This window comes from Lissotriton vulgaris, unplaced genomic scaffold (genome assembly GCF_964263255.1).
Source record: "Lissotriton vulgaris unplaced genomic scaffold, aLisVul1.2 SCAFFOLD_4666, whole genome shotgun sequence".
NCBI lineage: Eukaryota > Metazoa > Chordata > Amphibia > Caudata > Salamandridae > Lissotriton > Lissotriton vulgaris.
Genome location: NW_028253618.1, coordinates 81,111 through 96,638, shown reverse-complemented (window position 1 = coordinate 96,638; position 15,528 = coordinate 81,111). Strand labels below are relative to the sequence as shown.

Below are 15,528 nucleotides of genomic sequence, written 5' to 3'. Positions count from 1 at the left end.
GTCCTTCTGGCTTTGTTCTGCGGTGGATGGACCGGTTTATGTTTTTCCTTCCACGTGTATTTTTGGCAGACAATGGACAAGTACGTGTTTAACCTGAGGGCAGAAGAAGGAACCAATCAAACACTGCTCTTTCCTCCCTCTCATCATGTGCACTTCCTTAGAGGCCAGAAGAAATTAGAAGCCCAGGACACCTCACCCAGATCTGCACCACAGACCAGCCCTCTGCAGTCACCTCTCTCTCACTGCACTTTGTCAACTCAGTTACTGTGGTTAGCAGTTGGACATGGCTTGGCAGAGTCTAGCCCTGCTCCAAGGCTTCCTGCTCCTCAGGACTGCAACCACCGAAGGACAGGCCAAAGGTAAGGCGATGCTAGCAGGCTCTAGGCAGCCCCAAATTTCACTTCAATGGACCGTGAGGACTGTCAGGCACTGCTAGCGCAGGCATGTGTTATTTAAAGTGCAGTTCAAGAGCTTCATCACAGGGATGGCTCATTTAATGTGCAGTACTAGTGCTTCATTGCAGGCATGCCTTATTTAATGTGCAGTACTAGTGCTCCTGTGCAGGCATGCCTCATTTAAAGTGCAGTACTAGTGCTTCATTGCAGGCATGCCTTATTTAATGTGCAGTACTAGTGCTCCTGTGCAGGCATGCCTTATTTGATGTCCAGTACTAGTGCTTCAATGCAGACATGCCTTATTTAATGCGCAGTACTAGCGCTTCATTGCAGGATTGCCTTATTTAATGTATAGTGCTTGTGCAGGCATGCCATATTTGATGTGCAGTGCTAGTGCGTCATTTCAGGCATGGCCTATTTATTGTCACAAATGCTGTGAGTGGTAGCGGGTCAATTGTATTAATTTTGCATAACACAAAATAAGGTAGGTATTTAGGTGCTGTGAGTAGGACGGTGCGTTGAGTCTTGTAGTGAGGCTGGCTGGCTGCCAGTTACTGGGTCATCAATCGCCCCTGTCAATAAGTAAACATGAGGTGTACATTGTGACACTAGATAGTGCATAAGTAAACAATAGATGTAGGATAATAGTGCAAAGAACAAACTGTAGGGGTTAGTGCAAAATGTGAATTCCTTCAACCAGGCAGCACAGAGTGGTAGAATGTGCTGAATGCCAATGGATTCTTTCCAAAGCCTCAAAAAACATGCCAGAAAGGTCTTTACAGACATGTTATTTAAATGCTGCATGTTATACATTATACAGTTCCTGCATTCTTATATTAGATGCACATTATGTTAATGAAATACATTTTAAATGTAAAAGCCGGACCTGCTGAAGATGATGGCTTGACTTAGAAGTATTGGGCAGGGAAGTACATTGGCAACATGAGCCTCCCCAGATGTAATGGAGAAATGTTAGACCAGGACGTTGAGCACTGTTTATCTTTCTCACACACAATGTCTGTTGCATTGCAATGTGCCCCCCCCCCTGCTACCACTGCCCATCAAAATAGCTTGGTTTTGAAAAGGCATCAGGTATTACCATACAATTCCACAAGGGCGACAATGTCTGTGCTGGATGCAAACATTAGCCAGCAAGGAGTGAAGAATTCAGGTATGGAAGCATGGCTTCAAGCAGCAATGCCATAGACAGCCCTGGAGGATTGGGATTCCTCCAGTAAACAGACATTCATGCCATGAGAGAGGAGAAAGTCAACATGCCCTGAAGCAGAGGAGTTACTGCATTCACAGCTAATTAACCACTTAGTGAACTGGTATTGCTGTCCTCACAGTATAGAGCCTTCCTTTCATGCTGATTTCCAGGCCCCTAAGAGCAAAACTATATAAAGCAAGCCCCCACTCTGTTTAGTATTGGAGTATCATTAAACAAGTCCCCCAGTCCAGAGACATCTTTTGTTTCAAACACAAATAAATTAAATACCACACAACAATCCTACAGCCAGAGACTCGATCAACAGAAGTTTGCTGAAGCAGAAGGGAAAACATTTCAGAGCTTGACAGGTACTTTAAAGACTGGAAGCTGATAGTTGATAAGTTTGGTCACAGATTTAGCTGCAAAACAGCTCGCATCTGACAACTAAACTGGTGCAAACAGTATAAACACTGAACAGATCTGGGTGTTTGGCAGATCAACATGTAAGATCCGACAGCTTGCTCAACTGGACGGTATTTAGACCAAATGTCGAGATTTTAATATCAGGAGACACAAAGATCAGAATAAAATACAGTGATACAGAAATATTGTGATGCAGAAATATCGTTGTTAAAAAAACTTGTCACTAATAATATTGTTTTCAATAATATAACTGTAATGAATACTGTTTTTTTTAAATTATTTTAATGTATTTAGTTCATATATTAATTATATATGTCATTATTGTTATTTTAATTGGTAGTATTTTGTTTTAAATATATTTTGTAATTTTAAGTGATACAGAATTTTGATTTAATTGCCAGTATAATTTATAGAGTTGTAGCTGGTTGCTTGGTTTTTGAGGGAAAATGTGGGCAAATCATTAATACTTTTTAGGTAAGTTTGTGTTTTATATTATTTATGTATATTATGCAACATTGCTTTAATTTACTTATATTTCAGGTGTGTTTTGCTATGTTTATAGGGGTATAGGGTGGGAAGGTAATTAGGCAATCATTCATTAACGATTAAACAATTAAGAATTTTGTATAATATGAAATTATTATATGTCTTAGTTAAATTTTAGGAGTGGGCTGCTAGGTTTTTAGACATATAGGTTAGGAAGTTACAAAAGTAATAATTATTCTTAAATTAGTAATGTATTATTAATTATTGGAGTGAATATTAATTATGCACATTATGTACTACTGATTTATTTTAGCTATATTTTAGTTGAGGGTATGTAAGAGTACAGGGTGGGAAGTTAATTATGCAATATTTAAAATAAAAATTGGTGTGTACATACATATTTAATTGATTAATAAATGCTGACTGCGACCCAAGGCAAGCTACAAATGTAATGCAATGTAAATCAGTGGTCTTCGTCATCCATCTACATGGAGGAGGTCCACAATAAATGGTATAGTTCACTCGCCAGACTATGAGGCAATGATGATGCAACCTATGCAGAGATGTTACCATCACTGGTGCAGAAGGTGCAGTGACACAAAGGCCCAAAGTTGTGAGGGGTCCTCTACATTCCACTTGTGGATGTTTTTCACAATTCAACAATAAATACCTCCTCCAACAAACACCAACATGTCAAACAGACCTGGGGCAGAGTTGCACAAAAGGTCATACTCTCACTCAAGAAGTGTATACTTAACACTAGTCTACAGGTCGTGGTATATATGCTACAAAATTTACTACGGTCTTATCTAATTCTCACTAGTGGAACAAGAGTACAAAACGTGTGGAAACAAAGAGGGAGCGCCTCACGGTAGTAACACCCGAGGGGGTTCCTGGCCTGGAATTGCCAGTTTACCCACTTCTCATCATTGGTCTCTCTCTCTTCGTCGTGACAAAACAGACAGAGAAAAACACCCAAATAATTATGGAAGTGTAAATGCCAACTTATACAAAGTGCTGTGTATATAAACGATCTAATCAACCACTCATCTATATCCCAAAGTAATCAAAAGTGAGTGTGTGCACCTAAATCCCCTGCAAGGGCCAAAGTGCGGAAAGATGGCCAACGCTATTAAAATGTGGACCCACTTGCTAGCTGTGATAACTTTATTCTGTTGCTTTAAGTAGTCCAGATTAAAAATGGTTCAAATTATACCATGCTTAAATGATGCCGACATGTTTCATTGCTATTACTTCAGCAAATTCGTCAGGGCAAAATCAGGGTTACTGATTCGGGTTATGTTTTTCTCAATTCAGACGACCTGTAGTAAAATTAAAAAAACACACATACAACACAGCAGAGAGATGGTGTGAATAATCATTATGTAACTACCGGCATTTCAACCAGTGTACACACACCAATCAAGGTGAGGAGAACATGTATAATGACTTACCTGATGGCTGCCCATAAGCTGCATACCAGCAACCATCAGTAGTTTAAGGGCAGCGTGTCACAAGATCACGCGCTCACAGGTGGTGCAATTTGAATAAGTGCGACCTGCAGACATAAAAAACGCACATCAGTGCAATCCGGGCGCTAGTCTCATTATCTAAATCAATGCCCTTCCTTATATCGAATAATGTCCATCCTCGAATCCCGGGATGGTTTGGCTGTGTGAAATGCCTTGCCTTACTGTCGAGAACACAAACATACATAGCGCTATTCAGAGCCGCATACGAGCGTGGAGACAAACTCGAACTCCCCATATTTGCAAACCTCAGCGACCCACCGGAAAAAGTTCTCTGATCTAATGCATTATGGCCCGCTCCTGCTGAAAGCCTACAAATGTAAACACCTTGTTAGACACACTCCCCACTGGCTGTCTTACCGCTACCGGCTGTGCTCGGTCCAAAATGCTCCCCGTCAAGGATAACGCTGACGTCTAAGCTTAAAGCCGGCAGTCCGGGGTGTCACGTGTGAGTGTGCAATGACGCAATGTCCTACTGCGTGCCCCAGCGTGACATGGCCATTTTGGATTGGGGGAAGTTGTCTGTGTAAAGTTTCAATTCAAAAGTACGGCGCCGCGTGAAAGGCGGCAATGCACCGAACTTAATGGTGTTTTAAAAACGGTCTACCACATTTATATAGAATTTTACTCCGGGACTCCATTTCCTCAACCACGGAAGAAAAATAGGCAGAAAAGTTATTGCACCAACACTCAGCTCTAAGAATATCGGGTGAACTAGTGTGTACGTTGGACCCAATAAATGCACATCATAAATGGCCATAAATGACTTGAACCTAATCAGTGCGACGGCATGACAGCGATCAATTCATATAGCGGAAACATTGTGGGGGCAGTTTCTATATAGTTGGCAAACACCCACGAATCACACTACTGGGGAGAGCACCAGGATGGAGGTTCCAAATTATTGAAATAATATACGGACATACAATCAGCATACAGGTCAACGCCTACTCACTTTGTTCCATTCTATGGTCTCTTTAAGCCCATCACGCTCTACTTTTTCAGAAAAAATCAATTTTGCTTCTTTGCGGGCCAAGATGGCTTCAATGTTGTGCGTTTCACCAAAAACTTTTTCCAAAATGGTCCACTTGAAATCCCTGCGACCATGTCCCTGTTCAATGAAATGTTGTACACGGCGTGTGGTGAGTTTCATGGCCTTGAGGGTGCTGATGTGTTCCTGGATGTGTATTTTGGCTTTATGAGAGGTGAGTCCAATGTAGTACAGCCCACAGCTACACGTCAGCCTGTATATTACATGGCCAATATTACAACAATTGGTTCCTTCGGGTGTAACACATTTCTTTTAGTCACTCATAATGTGGAGAAGTGTGGCTCACTGGTTAGAGCAGGCAGACCCTGAAGCAGAGGTCAGACCCGGGACCAGGGTTCGATTCCCGACGCGGCAGGGTGTTGAGCTCAAATGTCCACGGACTCGATAATTCTCGCTTCGGTGCCTGACCTAATCATGGGTTCACACTCTGCAACTCTGGGCATTAAGCTTGCTTAATCTCCACAACGGCCCCCCGCGGCGGGATGCCTGGCTTTCACCTTGGGGATTCCCTGTAGGGGCTATCTCACAGGGAAAAACTAGGACGGGTTCCCAAGGCAAGCGCGGAGATACCCCTTCGGGGGTCGATCTGGCGCTATATAAGAAATACAATAATTATATGTAGTGTACAATCAGAATCCAACACCAATTATGTGTTTATGCACTATTTTATGAATTATAGTCATTCACAAATACTCTTTTTGTAATTATCACAAAGGCTGTACAAAAAGTGAAACAGGTGCAATTATGTGACATTTAGTGCTCAGTGCTGACGGCGCAAAAGTGAACAAAAATTATGCAATACTTATATACAGGGAAATATACAATAGTTTAACTTTGGTCTGTGCAATTTCGCATATACCACTGTATACGACATAAATCAGTTTTCAGCACAGGGTATTGGGACAACAGATCCAACTATTCGTCGACGTTTCGACCCTTTAAGAAGCGCACATGTGGCGTCAAACACGGGTCTTCTTCAGGACTGGGAGGGAACGATACAGCCTTCAGGTAGACTGATTAGGTGGTGTAGCTTGGATGGTTTGAACTGCATGTGTCTGTCTTTAGTGCGTGGAGTACTCCCACGATGGTTATTCTTATTTTGGCGCTGTACTCACTTTAGTCCTAACTGGGTATTGGGGTTACTCGTGTACCCAGTCGTGTTTCACCATATGGCTTGACACTCTTACTCGATTAATATTGCCAAAGGGGATTTTCTTCCTTCTTTGCGTGATTCAAACAGCATTAAATGAACCAAAAATTCCCTGTACCCAGGACTCAAGTTAGCAATTATCTAACGGGCATGAGAACATTCTCCACTAGAATTTTCTCCCCATTGTGACTACCTTTGATCCTTTGTCCACTAGGATGCGTCAAATCATCAGAAAACACTGGTCTATTTTAGACACAGCTTCGGACAAAATGCCTATTCCTCGCTTTGCTTTTAAACGGGCAGCAAACCTGCGAGATAAGTTGGTTCACAGTCGTGCTCCGGTGAAATCACAATCAGATACCCTTCCCACTGGACATCACCCTTGCGGCTGTTGCTCGGTGTGTGATTTGATGTGTGCTACTAAATCTGTCATTTTACATGACGGCAGAACATGGCATTTAAAACATTTCAGTAATTGCAACACGCCCCATGTAATATACAGGCTGACGTGTAGCTGTGGGCTGTACTACATCGGACTCACCTCTCGTAAAGCCAAAAAACGCATCCAGGAACACATCAGCACCCTGAAGGCCAAGAAACTCACCTCACGCCTTGTACAACATTTCATTGAACAGGGACATGGTCACAGGGACTTCAAGTGGACTATTTTGGAAAAAGTTGTTGGTGAAACGCACAACATTGAAGCCATCTTGGCCCGCAAAGAAGCAAAATGGATTTTTTCTGAAAAAGCAGAGCGTGATGGGCTTAATGACTCCATTGAATGGAACAAAGTGAGTAGGCGTTGACCTGTAGGCTGATTGTATGTCCGTATATTATTTCAATAATTTGGAACCTCCATCCTGGTGCTCTCCCCAGTAGTGTGATTCATGGGTGTTTGCCAACTATATAGAAACTGTCCCCACAATGTTTCCGCTATATGAATTGATCGCTGTCATGCCGTCCCACTGATTAGGTTCAAGTCATTTATGGCCATTTATGATGTGCATTTATTGGGTCCAACGACCACACTAGTTCACCCGATATTCTCAGAGCTGAGTGTTGGTGCAAAAACTTTTCTGCCTATTTTTCTCCCGTGGTTGAGGAAATGGACTCCCCGAGTATAATTCTATATAAATGTGGTAGACCGCTTTTAAAACACCATTAAGTTTGGTGCATTGCCGCCTTTCACGCGGCGCCGTACTTTTTAATCGAAACTTTACACAGGCAACTTCCCACAATCCAAAATGGCCATGTCACGCTGGCGCACTCAGTAGGACATTGCGTCATCGCACACTCACACGTGACACCCCGGACTGCCGGCTTTAAGCTTAGACGTCAGCGTTATCCTTGACGGGGAGCATTTTGGACCGAGCACAGCTGGTAGCGGTAAGACAGCCAGTGGGGAGTGTGTCTAACAAGGTGTTTGCATTTTTTAGGCTTTCAGCAGGAGCGGGCCATAATGCATTAGATCAGAGAACTTTTTCCGGTGGGTCGCTGAGGTTTGCAAATATGGGGAGTTCGAGTTTGTCTCCACGCTCGTATGCGGCTCTGAATAGCGCTATGTATGTTTGTGTTCTCGACAGTAAGGTAAGGCATTTCACACAGCCAAACCATCCCGGGATTCGAGGATGGACATTATTCGATATAAGGAAGGGCATTGATTTAGATAATAAGACTAGCCCCCAGATTGCACTGATGTGCGTTTTTTATGTCTGCAGGTCACACTGATTCAAATTGCACCGCCTGTGAGCGCGTGATCTTGTGACACGCTGCCCTTAAACTACTGATGGTTGCTGGTATGCAGCTTATGGGCAGCCATCAGGTAACTCATTATACATGTTCTCCTCACCTTGATTGGTGTGTGTATACTGGTTGAAATGCCGGCAGTTACATAATGATTATTCACACCATCTCTCCGCTGTGTTGTATGTGTGTTTTTTTAGTTTTACTACAGGTCGTCTGAATTGAGAAAAACATAACCCGAATCAGTCAACCAGATTTTGCCCTGACGAATTTGCTGAAGTAATAGCAATGAAACATGTCAGCATCATTTAAGCATGGTATAATTTGAACCATTTTTAATCTGGACTACTTGCAGCAACAGAATAAAGTTATCACAGCTAGCAAGTGGGTCCACATTTTAATAGCGTTGGCCATCTTTCCGCACTTTGGCCCTTGCAGGGGTTTTAGGTGCACACACACACTTTTGGTTAATTTGGGATATAGATGAGTGGTTGATTAGATCGTTTATATACACAGCACTTTGTATAAGTTGGAATTTACACTTCCATAATTATTTGGGTGTTTTTCACGACGAAGAGAGAGAGACCAATGATGAGAAGTGGGTAAACTGGCAATTCCAGGCCAGGAACCCCCTCGGGTGTTACTACCGTGAGGCGCTCCCTCTTTGTTTCCACACGTTTTGTACTCTTGTTCCACTAGTGGGAATTAGATAAGACCGTAGTAAATTTTGTAGCATATAGACCACGAACTGTAGACTAGTGTTAAGTATACACTTCTTGAGTGAGAGTATGACCTTTTTTTGCAACTTTGCCCCAGGTCTGTTTGACATGTTGGTGTTTGTTGGAGGAGGTATTTATTGTTGAATACTGATTGAGTGGGGGGCTGCCTCCTCCTTCTTAGTGCCTTCCCCCTTGAGCTCCTTTTGTTGGTTATAGATGTTTTTCACAACACAACTAGGGCTAAAGGGCACCTTTCAAATGTTTGCATTCTGTTGCCAATGCCACTAACCTGTTGTTAGAATATTTGTATGAGTAAACCAAGACCAAAACAACAAAAATCAATAAATATACCCGGAGATGTGATTTTTTTAAAGAATAAACTGAAATTTACTGCTTAAAAGCATAAAGCGCCATCCTGATTATATGGTGGTGCTAGACTGGGTCAAATCTAAAATATCTGGCCGACCGCGATGGAGCATGGGTCCAAACTTCCCTGCTGCAAAGTACCTTTTTGCGTTTTCCGCGAAGGCCTGGTGCGTGGAGCAGAGGAGGGGATGCATTGTAAGCTAAGCATGGGCGAATTTTGCGAATCTCGCGTTCGTGAATTTTGTGGATTTGCGAACTCGCAATTCGCAAATCCGCGAATTCTCGCGAATTTGCGGATTTTTTTTTTTTTGTGTTCGCGCGGGTTTCTGCCAGTTCGCGAGGGTTTTGTACAATTACGCAAACGCGAACTTACCTGTCGGGTCGCAAGTTTTGCGAACTTGTTGTTTCTACGTGTCCAGCCTGTTTGGGACACTCTTCTTCATCACTGCCACTCTCTGTCACCACTGCCACTCTCTGACTACTCATGCCACCCTCTGGCCCACCCATGCCACCCTCTGTTTCATCACAGCACCCTCTGGTTGTCCAGTCAGTGTACATTATTGTGGCAAAGCAAAGCACACCTTCCCTGCCTCAAGTGACCTGAATTAATTTGGGGCTGATTAATGTGTCACAGAATATTTTTTTAGCTGGGACCTGCTTCCTTAGTGCTTCCTGATTAGTGATCTTTTGCACTTCCTAAGTGCTTTCATTGTTGCAAAATTAGTTACAACACCTGCCCTGTCCCAACTGACAATAATGAATTAGGGGCTGATTAATGGATTTGAACTTCCAGCCTGGCTTCTGCTTGTCTCCCTTAGCTGTAATTCAGGACCTTTGTGGCATATGTGTAACTATTCTGATGTTCAGAGCAGGGTCACATAATAGTTGCAAGTAGGCAACTGAACTCTGGAGGGGCCCCTCAGGAAGGACTAGAGGAAATGGCTACTAATGATGAGCCTGAACTTTTGAACCTGGTAAGTAGTTTCAGTTTTGCTAAGATCGTATTTCTGCAATTTAGCGCTTATTCGCGGGGCGTGAAGTTGTACTGGGAAGCCGCGAACTCACGCGAACAGTGCGAGCAAGCCATAAAATCCGCTGCTCGCGGATTTGCGGATTTTGCGGGAGATTCGCGAATCTCGCGGATTGCGAATTTACCGAAAATCCGCGAGCGAAACGGATTTTCCGCCCATACTTAATGCATTGTCGTCAAAACTTTTGGTTGTAGTCTATGCGTGCAACTCATGATGCGTTGTTGGCGAACCCCAAGATGTAGGATATGCGTCGTTGTTGAGACACGCAAGTCAAAGATGAGTCTGGAATGGGAGGTGATGTGCTGTGCAGTCGGCGATGTGATGTTTTCAGTCCTTGTTTCAGATGTGGAGATGTGCCTGTTTCGAGCCTCTCAACGACGATGATGCTTGAAGTTTCACTGAAGCTGCAGTTTATACGCACTTCCGAGGGCCCAGGACTCTAAGATGACAGAGTTAAGGTGACGTGGGTTGATAGTTGGAAGTCTTTGATGTCCATGAGACTTCAAATCTGGAGTCGGGCCAATGTGGTTCTGGTTGGAGAGATACAGGTCCAGTCCTTCCCAATCCCAGGCAAGCATGCAGCAGGCAGCAGGTCACAACAGCAGAGCAGGAGTCCAGCAGAGTAGCAGCCCATCAAGGTGACAGCCCTTGTAGAAGCAAAGCAATCCTTCATCTTGGCAGTTTTTCAAGTTTCAAGTATATTTTTATTTTACACAGTTATGTTAAACCATTGCAACATTTGCTTAAAAAGAAATATGTTACAATTATTGTTATCGAATATAAAAAACATAAAACAGGGACCACAATTACTATGCAAAGAAATGTAGCTATGCAGGCGATGGCAAGGTTAATTTGTTCGTAAGTTAAAGTGTAGTACATTTGCTGTTCCTAGCTGGTACTGGGTATGGGTGTGTTAACATGCCCTTTAGAATGTATTGTTCTTGTTAGTTAATGCTCAAAATTCTTTTTTTTTGTTCAAGAAAAGTGCTCATGCTCTGTCCTTTGAGGGAAGCCAGTCCAAGGTTTTAAATTAGTTAGTTGCACCACTAGGGCTTCTTACTTATATGGCTATTCTGATATTAAGTGTTTTTTGTTCAGCCAATTTTACGAATTTTACTAATCACTCCAATGATTAATAATACATCAATAATTAATGAATAATTATTACTTTAGTAACTTCCTACCATATACGCCTAAAAACCTAGCAGCCCACTCTTGAAATTTAACTAAAACATATAATCATTTCATAATTTACAAAATCCTTAATCAATTAACTGTTAATGAATTATTACCTATTTAACTTCCCACCCTATACCCCTATAAACATAGCAAAACACACCTAAAATATAAGCAAATTAAAACACTGTTGCATAATATACCTAAATAATATCAATCACAAACTTACCTAAAAGGTATTAATGATGAATAATTTGTTATTAGTTAATGAATTTCCCATCCGTTCTTGATGTATATCGTTTCAGGCGCAGATTAGGTGTAAGATGTCTCCTTGCTTGGCGTTGCTCAGGCTACAGATGCTTTGAGTTGTGGCCCTCAGCCATGGTGGAAGATGCTGGATGCACGGGAGGATGCACGGTCTTTGCTTAAAGAATTTCATTTTTATCTCTTTGGAGTAGCCCTGATAAAAGTACTTTTGTGGAGCAAGTAATTTATAAGAGTTAAGGGTCATCCAGGAATGGGATCTGTCTGCCAAGGCTGCCTTGTCCTCTGCCACCGCAATTAGTTTTACACATTTCCATGCCAATTTCTTGAAAGCTGAATGACCAAGTTGAACGTTCCAGAGATCTGTGAGCTTGATGCTTTCCAGAGATTTCTGAAGATATCTCCTTGCTTGGTAGGTGTCCCTGTGCTGGATTTCATGCCACATCAGTTGGTTCAAAGTATTTGTAGTGGCATTTTTGATTTTGTGCCAACAGATAACATTAAACCCGTGCCTTCCCAGGGATTGATGTAGTAGGCCAAACCTCTACCTTATTTGAGCCGGTGAGGTGTAAGTCGAGAGGCAAAACATGATCATATAAGCTATGATTAGTCTACTATCTAGTATCTTGGCGTCCCTTGCCCGCTAAGCTTCACTGTCATAGGTGATCATCAGGAATAGTTTGGCCTGAACTACCTTCAGCAACGGGCTCAGTGTCAGCCCCATCAGTTTGTTAGCAAGAATTTGTATTGAAAGTGTTATTACCAGCCCTCTCCTTCTTATTTACTCTTTTTGGCGTTTGCAGGTTCCTCCCTTTTCAATTATGACTCCTAGATATTTATAGTCCTGCGATGATTCAAGTTGATTGCCATTCAGAAACCAGTTCCTCTGCCCATTTCTTTTGTTGTTTATTGTCATTAACTAATTCTTGCTGAGATTAATTTTTAAGTGTTTTGCTGTGGCATAGTTCTGCATTTCTGTTAGTAGGTGTTGGAAACCTACATAAGTGTGGCTGAGCAGAACTACGTTGTCTGCATACATAAGATTGGTCAATGTTTTTCCACCTAGCTTCGGGGAATGTGAATTGCAGGCTTGGAGTGCCTTGGGGAGGTCGGCCATGAATAGATTAAACAGGGTGGGAGCAAGCACACAGCCCTGTTTCAAGCCTTTGGTTGTGGGGACTTTAGAGAAAAGGTGAGTTCCGCCCCCTTGTTTTACCTGCACCCAGGTGTCTGTGTGGAGAAGAGACATGATGTTTTAGATGGACTACGGAATTCCCCAACTTGCCAACTTCCCCCACAGTCCGTCCCTCTCCATAATATCAAATGGTGCACTAAAATCGATAAAACCTAAATGTAAGGGAAGGTTTGATGTTTTTGCTGCATCTATCACTAGTGAGATTGCAAGAATATTAGTTGATATTCCTGCCATTTTACGAAAGACAGTTTGATTTAGCAGTGTTATCTTGTTTGCCTCTGCCCAGGTTGTAAGTTCCTCTAAAATTGTGCCTGCAAAGTATTTTGCTTCATTATCCATCAAGGCTAGTAGCTGATAGTTGCTTGCCTTGGCCTTGTCTCCTTTTTTGTAGATTGGCACAATTGTCGATCCATTCAATGTTTCCGATAATCTGTTCAGGAGCCTGACTTCTAAAAAGAGAGGTTGTAGGATGCCATCCCAGTCCTCCACATTGGCTTTAAACAGCACAGGCGGGATGCCGTTTGGTCCTGGTGCCCCTTCTCTCCTTCCTTTTGCAATCTGCTTTTTTATTAACCCCTTCGTTGCTGCCATCGGCAGCACTACCTTGGTAGTGCTGCGCACGTTCATTGGCCGACGCGGCCCCTCCCACTCAATAGAACCCCCACACTGCGGTGAAATTATTGCCCCAGTAAAAGGGGTTAAAAGCAGCAATGGGCTGCCAGCTACACAGGCTGATGTGAAATCTGTCATTGACAAATTTGTCTCCCGGGTCAGTGTGTTGCTCGCTCTGTAGTGTTCTTCTATTAGCAAGTGATTCCGATCTCCTGTTCTGGCATCTCCCCTTTGGTTGTTGAAGTGCTTGGTTAGGAATTCCACCCAGCTATCTTCCGAGATATGTGACAATATGCCTTCATGGTGGGGGCTGATTATCCCGTTCACAGTTTTCCCAAAATGGTGCTGTAATTACGGTTTAGATCATGTAATATTTTTGGCCAAGTTACGTTTTCTTTGTCTTTGGTGATATTCCATTTCAGTTTTTTCAGTGATATCCTTTGGTCCCTCAGTGCATTGTACGATTTAATGCTGTGATCTCTTTGGCCTTTCAGAATTCTGTATATCTGACACATAGCCAGAGAATGGCTTTTTTTGGTTGAAGTGACGGCAAAATGGTCTAATAATGTAGCTGTGAATTGTCTCAATTGGGCTGTTTGATCCATTGAGCCTGTCACGAGAGAGTAAAAAAGTTTGATTGCAGCTTCTGCCTTATGAACAATATTTCTTACAGTACATTTGATCCTTCATAAATTGGAGGTGTATTTGGACCCCAGGGTTAGGTCTTGTGTAATAGAACTACATGCTGAGGTTAATAGCTGCAGTTCTTGTGGACGGTGGACCCTTTCCCCCTTGTCCTCCATTCTGAACCCCTTGATGTATGAGAACAGTGAAAGACTTGCAAAGCCTTGCAAACGTGTAGTCCAAAACGGAGCAGAGTAGTAAGAGTCTTCTTGGCAGAGTATCCCCAGGTCCAGAAGTGTACTGATTTGGTGGTGTCACGGGTCTAGTACTTATATCCAGTTGTGCCTTTGAAGTGAGGGAGACTTCAAAGAGAGACCTTTATAGTGGCCTCTCTCGGGAAGGGTAGGAAATAGCCCCTGCCCTGGTTCCAGACTCACTACATGGGGTTATGCAGCCCTTAGTGTAGGAGCAGGACATAACCATTTCAGTGGTGAGGCAGTGCTGATCTTAGCTCCTCAAAAAATCAGTTAATTGGCCCATTAAGGACCATCAAGTCACACCTAAGCACAAATTGTATGTGGCTGTCTAGGGGTAATGTACAAGGCCCAGCTGCTACCCACCCCAGACATGTGTTTGGATACAGGCAGAAGGCACCAATTGGCTGAAGTAAGAAAATGCCAACTTTCTAAAAGTAGCATTTTCAGAATTACTATTTAAAATCTAACTTCACCATACTGTAGTGTAGTTCCTATATTCCCAATAGGCTCTGCGCATTCAAATAATTTAACCCATAGATTTGACGTAGGATTGAGGTCTACTAGGTCTCTATCGAATATACTAGACTTAATTGTGAGTGCCAGCTAGCTCAGAGGTCACTAGAAACTTTCTTGAATAAACAAGAAGGGATTAGTCTCTGACAACCGCATAAACATGACAACTTTGTTTCCCAAGAATAAGAAATGTATCTCTAGAGTTGCGGAAACAATAGATAGTTATTTTTCTCAGTCAATCGTGCATGCTTCGTTTCAGCAGAGGTGCAGAGAAATAGAGAGAGACGGGCGTTTTCAATAAACAGTATTTATTGAACAGTCTTCTTTCTCATGCAGAGGAAATGAACTGCTACAATCGTAAGACTGGTTGCAAAGTACAATGCGTACAGTATGAAGAGTATTATAAAATAATACTGTAAAAGCATGATATGGTTTCTAAGCCATAAAATACATAGAATACATACATTAATAAATTAAAGACTAAAAGTACTCAACTGGTGCTTCTAAAATACCCCTACCCCGGTGTACTTAACCTATGTCTAGTACAAGGGAAGAAGTACGTGAGGTGTAGCTTAGTTTCAGTATTTTTTTGCCAAGAATCTATCCAAGAATTATCTAAGGGTCTAATCAGCTCCGTACCTTGGTTTCGAATAAAGGAGGTCTGGTATCTCTCACTCAGGATCGATTTCCCAACAACCCTCAAGGGTAGGTTGGAAACACTGGAGCTGGATTTCTCGGCAAGAGAAAAGACAGCGTCTCTCTCAGTGCGTCTGCTGGAGGGTCG

At 42.6% G+C, this 15,528-nt stretch overlaps 1 long non-coding RNA gene across 1 annotated transcript in view; it reads left to right on the top strand.

The window, feature by feature from the left end:
- Nucleotides 1–221: 221 nt before the first annotated feature.
- Nucleotides 222–15,528, top strand: part of LOC147660908 (uncharacterized) — a gene marked incomplete at its 3' end in the record, with an annotated part of 87,332 nt that continues 72,025 nt past the window's right edge. Inside the window, exon 1 of the long non-coding RNA XR_015306116.1 lies at nucleotides 222–359. This is a non-coding gene — a long non-coding RNA (uncharacterized LOC147660908). The remainder of the gene's footprint in view (nucleotides 360–15,528) is intronic.